Source organism: Dryas octopetala, chromosome 3, assembly GCF_963921425.1.
Source record: "Dryas octopetala chromosome 3, drDryOcto1.1, whole genome shotgun sequence".
Classification (NCBI taxonomy): Eukaryota; Viridiplantae; Streptophyta; class Magnoliopsida; order Rosales; family Rosaceae; genus Dryas; species Dryas octopetala.
In genome coordinates, this window is record NC_141368.1 from 12478701 (window position 1) to 12492807 (window position 14107).

A 14107-nucleotide genomic window follows, 5' to 3' on the forward strand; every position below is an offset into this window, starting at 1 on the left:
AATAAGACCATGGCCTAGTTGTCGGTCTCGAGGGATATATCATCGTGGTTGGGATGTGCCTCCATGTATTGGCCTTCTTTCACTTCGTTGTGTATGTCGTCGGTAAGCAGCCATGGCACACGCCGTGATATTTGCGAGCTGGTCATCGTACATGTCTAGTTGTGCCTGAAACATCTCTTCATCTGAATCATAATCGCAGGGGGTAGACATCCTGAAGCAGAGTGTAAACAAATTTTCTGCAATTACTAAGCAGGGTGAATTGGTGAAGACACGACATGGTGAAATTTATAGACTAGGTGTGATAATGTAAACGAATCAAAATCTTATCATCTTGGAAAATTAAACTAATCAGAATCTTATCATCAGTCATAATAGGCTATCTTATCATTTTGGAAAGTTAAACGAATCAGAATCTTATCATCTTGGAAAGTTAAACAAATCAAAATCTTATCATCAGTCATAACAGGCTATCTTATCATCTTGGAAAAGTAAAGGAATCCGAGACATATTTAATAATAGGGTATTTTATTTTAATTCATAATAAAATGCATACATAAAGTACACGACAGAAATAGTTGGAAAAACAATGACACATCAGTCATATTGTGAAAAGTCAGTGTTGGGGAAGTACCCTCCCGAGCTTGACGTGCCTTGATTGGCCTCGTTAGCAGCACTTGTATTCCACCTCGCCAAAATTTCACGTTGTCGTGCCTCCCAAAACGCTCGTTGTTCTCCGTGCATGTTGGTGAGGTCCTTGCCCATGACCTCATAATCTTGCTGCTTTTGTTTGAAATCGGTGTGCTCTTTGATCAATCGGTCGCGTGAAGCAGCTATGTTCTTCTGCCCTTGGCAAAGAATCCTGATACTATCGGCAAGGTCATCATCATTAGTATCAACTTGTTTGGCCCTCTTGGAGTTGTTTCTGCCAGGTGGCCTCGGGCGACTACCGCTAAGTGGTTGATAGGCCAGGGCATCCTCATCCGCGCTCAATTGAACCGCTTCAGCTTCGGTATCGGCATCAGTGGGGGTGTCGGTTTGTGCATGTTGCCACTTCACAAAGTGTTGCATCTTAGCAAAACAATGGTGCCAAGCAAAAGGACGGTTTCTCGAGTTTGTTACTTGGTATCGTGCGTTGGCAAAGCTCACCTAGTAATATGAAAACAAATTAATGAATTATAAATGGTATACACAATTTAAAATAGAGTACACACATATTAATCAAACATAAATATGTGAATTTAATTAACAAAAATATTTGAGTTTAACTAGCAAAAATAAAGTATACACAATCTGAAATATAGTACACACATATTGATCAAACATAAATATGTGAATTTAATTAACAAAAATATTTGAGTTTAATTAGCAAAAATAAAGTATACACAATTTAAAACAGAGTACACACATATTAATCAAACATAAATATGTGAATTTAATTAACAAAAATATTTGAGTTTAACTAGCAAAAATAAAGTATACACAATTTAAAATAGAGTACACACATATTAATAAAACATAAATATGTGAATTTAATTAACAAAAATATTTGAGTTTAACTAGCAAAAATAAAGTATACACAATTTAAAATAGAATACACATTAATTGCATTATTAATATGTACTCAATTTAAAAAAAAAAATTTGTAATTTTTTTGTATTTTTAATTGCATTATAACGATCAATTAATTGTAGCCGTTGATCTCCAACGGCTACATTAATCGGAGCCTCCAGACGCTGCCACGTGTTGCTGGCTTAGATTTTATTGTATTTTTTTTAAATTGAAACCGGCTTTAATGGTGACCGTTGATCAGCAACGGGCGGAAGATCTTGGCCGATCGTGTGAAGCAGGCGCGCGTCCCGGCGAGTGGCAGACAGCTGCTGCGGTGAACAGTGGCTTGTCGGCCACTTTATTCTCTCCCTCTGCAATGACCGAATTGCCCCTGCCTTCTTTTTAAATTCCAGACTCAGCTTTAGCTTTTTGATTTGTGCTGAAGCCCTTCATGGTCTTTTCAAATTCGGTGGGGCCCACTTAAATAAAAAACTCACACACTCTCACTCTCAGCCGGACCCTCTCCTAGCTCTCAACTCTCACCCTCACTCTCATTACTCCGACCCACTGTAGACAAAATTAGAGTTTCCTCACACTCTCACACTCTCAAGCTCAAACTCACCATTGTGGAAGGCCTTAACAAGAAGACGTGACACATATAAAAGAGAAAAAAAAAAAAAGATAAGTTTCTCTTTCTTTTATTTGTAATGCCACGTTGCCCAAAGCTTTTTATACATCATTTTACCTTGGAAAATATTAAAAAATAAAAATTATTTAAAAATAAGAAATGATAAAATTAGGTAAACACCACTACCTCCGAATTTAGCCAAATTTTCTATTTGGACTCAAATTGATACATGGGCAGAACCAGGTATGGTCGTAGGGGTGGGCATAATAACCGGCGCACCGAAACACCAAACCAAACCAATCGTATTAAAACCGAAAAAACATCGAGTTGACCAAAAAGTCAACACTGTAAGAGAAAATCGAACCAAACCGTATATGGATGGTTCCGGTTCCGGTTCCGGTTTCATGCTCATTTTACCCGAACCAAATCGTGTAATTTTTTAAAAATATAATTATATATTTTTATGCACATTTTATACATTTTTATACACATTTTTATTTTTGACCCTAAAATATATTTTATATAACCCTATGAGTTTAATATTATATATATAATAATGTTTTAGTATATAATTTTAGTTATATCTTATATAATAAAATTAGTATATTCTATTTCTATATACTCTATAGTCTATAGTCTATATAATAATGTTTTATGCATATAGAGTAATATATAAACTTAGTATAGTTAGTTATATATAACTATATAGTTAGTAACTTAGTATATAATTGTATACATGCTACAATAGTTATATATAACTATATAAGTAATATATAATTATAGTAGTATACTAGTATATACTATAGTAGTATATAGTTATATATATACTATACTCATTACTCTATAATAGTTATATATAATCTTATATATAGTTATAACTTATAACCCAAATTTGCCCAAATCACAAACAAAATCTCAATCTCCCCAAAAATGCCAATATGAATAATAACTCATTAAACCCAGAACCGTAGTGAAGAACCAAACCGAACTGCACCGCACTTTGAATGGTTTGGTTTGGTTTGGTTTTTCTTCTCCATTTCCGGTTTTTAGCACCGAATCGCACCGTATAGGAACGTCCGGCGCGGCGCATGGTTTCGGGGGTGAACCGGGCCGAACCTCACCGCGCCCACTATTAGGTATGGGCTACCATGGGTTGTAGACAAGTAGCTTTTTTGGAAAAAAAAAAAAAAAAAAAAACCTTACCATATGTGGTATAGCCCACCCTACTAAATATGATTTAGCCCAATTTTAATATTTTTTTAATCTTGAACTCCTTGAAATTAATATTCCACCCACAATTAAACAAATTTAGTTTTTTTTAAAAAGGAAAAAACGACACATTTAATAAGAAAAAAAAAAGTAAGATTGCATGATTATTTATATTGAAAAAAAACTCGCTGAATATATTGATTCAGATTCAATATTAAAATACTTCAATTCTTCCAAGGATCTCATGGGACAACTTGAATGGGTATGTTCTCACTTCTTTTGTTCTACAGTTTGCATCAAATTCAACATTGTTTTTTCTTTGTTGTATTATTGTATATTTTCAACTAATATATATATATATATATATATTTTTTAAGTTGGTTAAAAATGGGGTTTAGTTATAAGATTTTACATATATCATTTTTTTTAGGAAGATTACAAAACCATAAACTAAAAAACAAACTACCAAAACTTACAAAACCACCTCCATCTTCATCGATTCAAAAGCATTTCAAGCTACCTCATTGAAGCATTGTTCCAAACTATTAAAGAATGAAGAAAATCAAAGCAAAAATAAGAGGCAGTTGGATTCAAGGCATCTGCAGTTGCAATTACATATGCCTATGTATCCGCATTTCCAAAAGTAATTAGCTTCAAATGACATCAAGAATTCAAACCAGATATGCATCTCTAAAAGTAATTTTTTTAAAAAGAAAAATCTTCAAACAACATCAAGGATCTAAACTAGATCTGGATCTTCAAAAGTAATTTTTCTTTTTTAAGAAAAAGCTTCAAATGACATCAATGATTTAAACTAGATCTGCATAAAGGATTCAAGGATTTAAACCAGTTTGCATAAAGGATTCAAGGATTCAAACCAGATTTGCATCAAAGATTCAAGGATTCAAACCATATCTATAGGAAAAATAACAAATAAATAATAATATGCTTCAAACTCATATCTATATAAAAGGAGTGAGGTGGGTTTGGGCATGGGCTTCAATTTCTTGGCAGTCTATGGGGTTGAAAGTTTGGAGGTTGAAGGAGAAGGAGTCATGGACTTCATTGAGGGAGGCCAAGACGTCAAGCAGTGTGGAGTTTGTTTCTGATAAGTTGCGAGAGAGTTTGGACTCAAATCTACGAGAGAGAGCTACAAGGTGGAGAGACGTTGGCATCAAGGAAGGAAAACCATTAAAGTTGGTGGTTATTTATGTGTGTTGCCTAATGGACTAAATAATGTCATTCTCATCAATATTATTAGTTGTAACTTGTATGATATTAATAAGTGATAAACCTTTTTAAAAACCCTAAAACAAAATTTATTTTGTCTACTAAAAATTCAAACTTAATTTTTTTTTATTTGAGTTTCACATGTCTCTTTCTTTCATATTGAAAGAATTTTTTACGCTAGTAATGCTAATTTTGCTTGTTGCAACACTTTGGCGAATCTCTTGTACATTCTTTCGATGTGCTAGATTTGAAGATGTTTAGTTAAATGGTTTCTCCATAATAGTTAGCATGATAGATAGGCTATCAAAGGCTTTATTTTCTTAACATTGATTTCTAAATTACCTATCGAATTAAGATATAGAGGCTATGGAGAAGACCTAGCAATGGGATAGTGTTTTTGTGGGTTCAGATCAAACACGGCATGCCATGTTAAGCCAATGTGTAAGCAAAATGCCAACACGAACACGACACAAAAAATTACGGGTGAACACGAACACAACATGAAAAATAACAAGTGAACACGACACGACTCGTTTCACCCATTAAGAAAAAGTATATATTTTCCCAACAAGCTTGAATACTTAAATTAAATACATTTTATTACATAAGTTTATAGTTTAAACACTACACACAATAAATAAAACAAAAATATATTTATTTCTTAACGTGACACTAACAAGTTTCGCAAGTTAACAAGAAATTAATGACACAAAAACTTAATGGGTGGCTAACAAATCCACACGATTTCAACACAACACGATAAACGAATACTGAATTTTTTGTGTTGTTTCTTAGGAGGCCAACTTATGGGTCGAATTTCGATTCCGATTCTGACTAAGCCTTAAAGAGCCTTGTCCCCGAGGCTAGAAAATAACCTAGGCCGAGAGAGGTTCCTAGCTCGACCGATTAATTATTTGATAAAAATCAGATTAGGCGCAATAACTCAATCCAACCACATTCCTATTTTGATCGAGCCAAAACTTGGATTGACGCGGGTGGCACGCCCCACACTCATACAAAAACGGACCAAAGTTTCGCTTCCGGCCAAGCTTGGCTAAAAACAAGTGAACATATGTATTGGTATGTTAATTCAATGTTTTTTTTTTTTTTTTTTTTTTATATTGTTAGGGTTAACAAAATTATGTTTTAGCTCTATATTCTTGACTTCAAACATATTGATTTTCTATTTTATATTGTCATACTCTTAAATATATGAACGAATGTCTTATTACTTCTTAAAGTTTGCATTTGCTTTCTAACTCAGTACTAAGCATAGTTTTTTTGTTCTTTTCGTAAATGATGTAAACTCATTCCATTAACTTTAATACTAATACATTTTATTGTAACTAAATCTTATAAATAGACATCTAATATGTTGAGAAAAAAAATTGTACAATAATAAGGGCACTTTTTTTAAGTTCTGCACAGGGCCCCATAAATCTTAAAAATGGCCCTGCTGCCACCTGCCAATTGTCAACATGTCTCACCAGTTGCCACGCATATCCAAGAGCCATGCCTAACCATTTGGAAAAAAATATAACTTTAAGCAATGAATGAGTTTCGAACCCAAGAGTAGTACATTAAAAGATGTATGTTTAGGCAGTTAAGCCACACAAACTTGTGTTAATTATGTTGGTTTTAATAATACTTATCCAATGCATTTACATATATTAAAATTAAGTAATTATTATTTTTGGTTTAAATATTTTCTTTTTCTTCCCAATCCAAACAACCAAATGTGATTTTGGGCGCAGTTGATACGAAATTGGAAGAGGTTGAAGGTGCAATGTCAAAATTTTAGCTTGTTGCCCTTTAAAATATAAATGGGATATCTGCCATTTAACAATTAAGATAAAGTTAGTTACAAAGTCAATGGAGAGGAATGATGATGATTTCGGTAGTCGATTTCAAGCAAAAAAAAGGTTGGACATGAATAAAACTCTCTTACCCATTCTTCTTTGGTGGTCGGAAACACATCATCGCTGGAAGATGGTGTTCGAGGGCAAGAGGGTACTAAAAAAAATGTTTTTAGGTTTTTTAAAGATGGTTGATATATGCACACATTTTGTTCTCTCACTACACATCCTTTTCTCACCTCACACCCTTTTTTCTTTTTAATTTTATCAATTTCTGAATTCACACCCCTTAAATTCTTAAAATACCCCTATTACACAACAAAACCTAGCACAACCCCACCCTACCCCCACTGCCAGCAAGGTCGCCGACGATTCAACCCGTTCCTTCCCATTCTCTCTCCCTCTCTCTCTCTCCCTCTCTCTCTTTCCCTCTCGATCTCCTCTCTCCCTTTCCATCTCTTTCTTCTATCCATCTATTGACTTTAGGTAGCTTGACTCACGTTATTTTTTTATTTTATTTTTATGTGGTGGTAATTTTTGTTTTAGTATAAATCCGATGTGTGAAAGAAGTTATTTTCTGTTACAAAATTTATAAATTTCATATAGGATTCGAGTTAGGGGTTAGAGTTTAGGATTTAGGGTATATAATGGCTTCCCAAAGTTACAACTTAATATAAAGCCGACAAACCTGGTGGATGAGAATATGTACTTTTTTTTTTTGTTGCAAAATTCATATGGGTACAAGGTAGAGGTGAAAAATTCATATCGGTACAAGGTAGTTTTTTTTTCTTGTTGCAAAATTAATATGGGTACGTTTTTTAGGGTTTAGGGTTTAGGTTCGTAAGATGGGGGAAGTTAAAGTCAGAGTTATTGGGTACAATTAGACTAAATAAATTTTAAATTTTCTATGAATTAGATATATTAATCTCATAATTCTTTATATATTAATTAGAGGATAAATATGAATTTATGTCCAATTAGGATTATTAAATTGTTAAATGAAGGGCCGCATTCAAAACTTAAAAGACATAAATTGTTAATCTAAAAAACGAGAAGGTTGAAGTACTATATCCGAAAAAACCCTTATTTTTTAAAGGTTTTGTTTTTCGTTTTTTCTACGGCCAAGGGAAAAATGACCTCATAGGCTGGCCCAAATGAGCAGTGCGATCGAACACTCGCCGTTTTTTAATTTTTTATTTTAAACTTGTTTTTTGTATTTGCTTGTTCTCGCGTTTGTATTTAGGATTAATTCCAGCGGTAGTTCCTCAACTATTTCACGAGTGACACTTTGGTCCTTCAACTATTTTTTGAGAAATTTTAATTAATAACCCTTTTAAATACCTCTTAAACTTTTTTGACCTCTCAACCCCAACACTTACATTAATGACCCTTTTACGTGTGTAATGTCTATAATACCATTCATATATATATATATAATGTTTACAACATTTTTCACAAACCCTACATTTTTCAGATCTCCCTTCTCTCTCTTCCCTCTCTTCTTTCTCCCTTCCCTCGCTGTTGTAACACCCCAAATTTTATTGATTTGGGTTATAGGTGTTACTAGGTTAATTGAAATTAGTTAGAAACTAATTGATATTTCTTTTGAACACAAATGTGAATTTAGTCCACATGGACAAATTTATGGAATTTCATTTATTTGAATACTTTATTTAAAATTATGAACCATATTTATTTTCATATACTTATGGTGATTTCGGAATTGAGGCAAATTAATGCACATTTATGTTTGCCTAAATTAATTTAATTGCTTATACTTGGTTAATTGTATGATAAACAAAACTTTGTTCATTCAATTGGTAATGTTGAAATTCCAAGGGAATATGAAAGAATTTGTATGTTTCTATTTTATTCAAAAATTGTTTTAAGGCACATAATTTAAGCAACATGATTTTAATTAATTACTTGGTTACTTAGGTGGTCATTTTTGGATCTCACACACACACTCTTACTTGTACAATTATGTGTGTTTGTGACATCTAATTTGTTTAAGAATTAGGATTTGACAACTATGAATACCAAGGGTTGCAAATTGACTTTAAAACCTCTATTTTCTTTGACCAACCTAGACCATTAGGGCTAGAAACTTAGATTTCTTGAACAAGAGATTAAAATGATGAGTTTTGCATTGTATGGAGGTCATGACTAGGGCTGAAGATAGAGAGGATTTTCAGCCAAGGGGAAAGAAAATCCAATAAAAAAGCCATGACAGATTTTAATTAATTGACTTGGTTAAGTAAAAGTCTTTGATTGGTTATTGGGCTATTTAGCCTAGGGATTGGCCAACCAATTAAAAGCCTCTTGGGAAACCAAAAGCTCTGACAAATAGCCCAAAACTTTGTCAAAAACGTTTTTCCACGTAAGATAGAAAGTGACTCTTCAGTTTTCCCTCCAATAGGCACAAGAATCATTTTATAAAACCAACTTCTGTTTAGACTAAGGAGCCCACGAAAATTCTGGGTTATACAGAGAAAAAGTGTGAGAGAAAGAGAGAGAACAAGAGAAGAAGAAGAGGAAGGCCAACTTGAAGGGAGAGAGAAAAGAGTTCGACTTGCATTGTTCTTTGGGAACTCAACAAGAATTGGTAAAAACCTTTATCCTACCTTTTAAGTTTGATTTTCAATACCTTCATACCTTGTTGAATGGCTAGGGTTAAGTGCATTCAAAGAAAAATCCAAGAGTCTCATAACCTAACCTTGTTTTGCAATTTTCGTACTTTCTAACCTTACTTGACAAAAATCGATTTTCATACCGAACGGAATAGAATCTTGAAAAACTGTTTTTGTGCCATAAACTAGACATATACCTTTCATTCAAATGCAAATCCCATTTATATTGAGTGAGTTACGTATTTTTAAAGTTTGTATAAAAACTGCCTATTTTCTATAGCTTTTTCAAAGGAAATTCTTGAGGTTTGCATACTTGGATTTTGATTTACTTAGAAACTCATTTTGGGATCATCATGGTAGATTGTAGGATTGTTTTTGGACTTGTACCAATTGATTTTATTTGATTTGAAGCCTCAAACCAGAAAATAGCATTTTATTCACGTGAACAGTAAAAATACATAAAATCAGCTTACTGATGTGAACTTGGGGCCTTCAAAAACCACACTTGCACAACTCCAATTGCTCTGAAAATGTTTTTGCACAAGTATTTGTATGTCTTCTAAATGTTTGTGAAAAATCTCGTTCAAATTATTTTTCTGTGATTTTATAAAATGTCGGGAGCAGGTGGTGCTCACTTGCGATTTTAAAGGGAGCAATTTACCTCAAAAATGTCATTTTTGATATTAAGGCTTTTTGGCCTAAATGATTAGTTCACACAAGTCACAAATCATCCCTAAGATTGATCTATGAGCATGAGAGAATTTATTTACTTATGGAATGGAATTTAGGTTGTCAAAACCCCATGTTTTTGAATAAAAACTAGGCTTCAGCATACCTATTTTTGGGTATGGCTTATGTGTTGATTTCTAAGCTTCCAACTATATTTGTATGCATGATTTAGACTTGTCTAAGGTTGTAGGATGAATATTTATTGGTTAGAGGTCTTGGATGCCACTTAACTTAGCCAATACGACATTAAAAACCTTACGAAACCTCATTCGAGAGTTAGAATGTGAAATCTAATTTCCTTTGTGTTTTGGGACTGATTTTCAGTTTGGTGGATCACCATAAGGACGAGAAGCTTCAATTGAGGTATAGGGAGAACTAGTCATTTCTAAACTCTATGTTTCAATATGGTTTAATTATAGTTACATTGATGGTTGTGCTTGATTCTTTGATTGCTTGTCTCGACATTGAATGGATATTTCAATTTGTCTTGACATGTTGTGGCTGCTATGTTTGATATGAAATTGATTAATTGACCTTGAAAGGAAATTATGATCAATTTGGTTAGTTATAGAAAAAGAGAATTAATTGACTTTGAAACCGAGAATTGAATTGAATTTGATATGCATATATGTTGATAACTTACTTACCTTGTGAGGTTGAAATAAATTAATCTATTTGTCCTAAAGTTAAATGAGTTGACTTATATGAATTTATTTGAGAACATGAATCACTATGTTTAGTTTTAAATAAACTAGCCTAGGATTTAAGGTTCTAATTGGACTTAAATTGGTTTATTTGGTAAATTAATAAATCACTTGACATTTTAATGTGGTTTGGAAGGGTATTAGATCACCTAGACTTGAAACTAATTAGGACTTGCATATTGGTGATACCAGAAAATATTAAGGATTATTTATTACCTTGTTGATAATCTTGGAGGTTCTAAGGTGTGAGAACTAGATTAAAGGGTAAAAGAGGATTGAACCAATAAGAGAATTATGTGATTAATTGGCCTTGTGATTGGTTTTGGATCTAAGCTTTTAAAATATAAACTTGGTTGTTTATTTAATTGTTTCTATTGTTTTATACTTGTTGTGTTATAAAGCATGTTATATAATGAAATGAATGAATTGATCATATCATTGAATTGTCATTTTATGTTCATTTGACATCATATATACATACGAAGCATTGAAGGCAATCATGTGTTGCATGAGGGCTGCTAAAGCATACATTAGCATTCATATTTATTGAATCAAAAATGTTTACACTAATGTGGTTTTAGTGTTTAATTGGTCTTCCTAATTAGAGATAATGGGGTACAATTCTTACTCTATTCTTGGGTTCAATTCCCTAAAAGTATGCATACATATGTCGTCTAGAGTGGTTATGAGAAATATAGAATATGCTAGCGGGAAGTAAATGAGTTTTTATTTACTTCAATGAAATGACATCTCACTATCTAGATCTTACTCTTTAGTAAGATATGAGGGATATCGATAATTAATTTTACAAATTAGGAGATAAGTCCACTATTTATAAACTTTGACAGGTTTGCAATGTCATGGAGAAAAAAATACGCTTGCATTGTTATTTAATTTAACATGCATATGCATTTCATGAGATAAATTATGTTGGATACATATTAAAAATGGATGCATGATGGTTTGATAATGCCCAACCGGAAAAGACACGAGTTTATGTTGGGAATTATGACCATGACTTTATGCTTGTGAAATTGTATTTTGAGTTAATTACACTTACACTCCCTGAGGTTTATCGTCTTTTCACATACACCTCTTAGGGTTTCAATAATTACACATACACCCCCTGAGGTTGTAAAACTGTTACATATAACCCCCTATAGTGAGACGAAAATGATGAGAAATTATGCAAAAAAGCATGCTAAGGGATTAAATAGCCTAATAAGATTATTCAAGGTGTAAGGTCCAACCTGAATACAAATATTTTCTTTTTGATTTATTTATTTTTTTTCTTGTAGGGGGTTATATGCAACAGTTTTAAAACTGCAGGGGGTGTATGTGTAATTATTGAAACCCCAGGGAGTGTATGTGAAAAGACGATAAACCTCAGGGGGTGTAAATGTAATTAACTCTTGTATTTTTGATCATTGAAATTGATTATACTTGTGTTTGTATAATTGTGGTTTCGATCTTTGAAAATAGATTTGTTTATTTTTCAAAGAAAGAATGATTTAATTTATATTTAAATGTTTTAAATAGGTTGCCATTTAATTAATTGAATTATTTAATTGGGCAATAGCCATTTGAGCTTAGGCCATTATTAAATCCTAATTGTAATTGAATTGATTGTATTGAATTGTTTAGGTTTTGTTAGACTAGTTGAGTGTGTGATTAGCTGTTTTGATGATGCTCACCTCTACACAGTTTGTTAAGTTGCAGAAAACCTATAGGACATGAAAATGATTAGCTTCATAGACATTTTGGATAGCGAGGGATGAAGGTTTGAAAGTACAGAGAATTCACCAAGGAGTAGCATACCATCACCACCCAGGCACCCATGTTCATATACTCAAGTGATGAGGAAGAGGACCCAATCATGAATGAGTGTGTTACTATTCCTTTTTATTTTCTATCTTTTATATTTTAGTTGAGAAATCAGTGAATTAATTATTAAGGATTAGTATGGCTCTATTATTTATTATTTATTCGTTGTTTCGTTTACACCAAAAATTATATTTTAAATTAAAGTTTTCACTCTCGCTTGAATTTCAATTTCTTATTTGATGTCTTGTTTATTGAGTTTAAAACAAAGGGTCTATCTTTATTTTTGGAAATTGATTTATCTTGAAGGGTAAATAACTAAAGCTCACCATTTTACAAAGCTTCCAATTTCGGTTTACTCTGATTAGTTGTTATTAAAAATGAAAAAAATTCTCATGGTTTTGGAGTTTAGTTTGTTTAAATTTTAAGTCTTACATTGATCTTCAATCTTGACATGTTCTTACTTAGGTTTAGTGAGAGTATGTCGAGGTTAAAGACCAATGTGGCGCTGCCACATGCTCAAAGTGCTAGACCCCATTTTGGGATGTGACAGCTGCTTATTGAAGAAACCCATCAAATTCGGCCCTACTCGCCGGCCTCCTCCAACGCCCCCTCGCCCTCTCCCTCGCCATCTCCCTTGCCCTCCTCGCACCTTTCACGGGCTCGTGGTGAAGAAACTCAAGTGAGGTGAAGAAGCTCGTTGGTGCTTGCTGGTGTTTGCCCCTGCTGTAGCTCGCTGGTGCTCACTGGGCCGGGCTTCTTCTTTTTGTGTATGGGTCTGGTTGCATTTTTTTTTTCTTATGATAGATATGGTTGCATTTTTATTGTAGGATCTGATATTTAAATTTTGAGATTATGTATAATTTTAGTTGAATTAAATTTGTAAGTATATATATTAAATTTAAATCCAATGGTTAAGTGGTCAAAAATTATTCCTTAAATAAACAAGACTTAAAATTTATGGTTTGTTGGGTTTTTTTTTTTCTCGAGTTTATGGGTTGATATGCCTTTTTCCCAAATCTGCATTTTTGTAGAATTTCTGGTAGCCATTAGGTGGAATTTTTGGTTGCCACACGGTCGATTTTTGGTTGACACATGTGTCGACCTTGTGGCAACCACAAATTCGACCATCTTTTCTCCTTTTCTTGCTATAGCGCATTTCACCTTATGTCGATCATGCATTCCACTAGATCTGGGTTTTAAATTATTATTTTTTTAGGTTTGGGTTGGGAGAGAAGGGGAGAGAGATAGAGAGAGGAGATGATAGGTTGTTGGCCAGTGAGGGAGGTCGCTCTCCATGGTTGTTGCAGGAAGAAGGTGGAGGAGGGTTTGGCTACTGTTGGAAGAAGGTGCATCAAGTGAAATTTTGGGTCGAATTTTTTGGTGGACTCTCGCGACATTTTCATATATAAAGGGGTATTTTGGTATGAAAAAATGCAAAAGGGTTATAAATGTTAGTTTTGAGGCTAGGGGGTCAAAAAAGTTTAAAGGATATTTAAAAGGGTTAATGAATAAAATTTCTCCTATTTTTTTAATTTCTAGAGTCCTTGAACTTTTCCATAAGTCACACTTTGGTCCATTCCGTAAAAAACGTTATATATTCTATCAATATATAAAGGCTTTTTTTTTTTCCCCCAGCAGTGGTCTTTAACTATTCTACAATTGACACTTTGTCCTTCAATTAATGTTTTTAAATTGGGTTTTTTTTTTTTTTTTCATTTTTAGTACCTAAATTTTGATCATTGTCTCAAT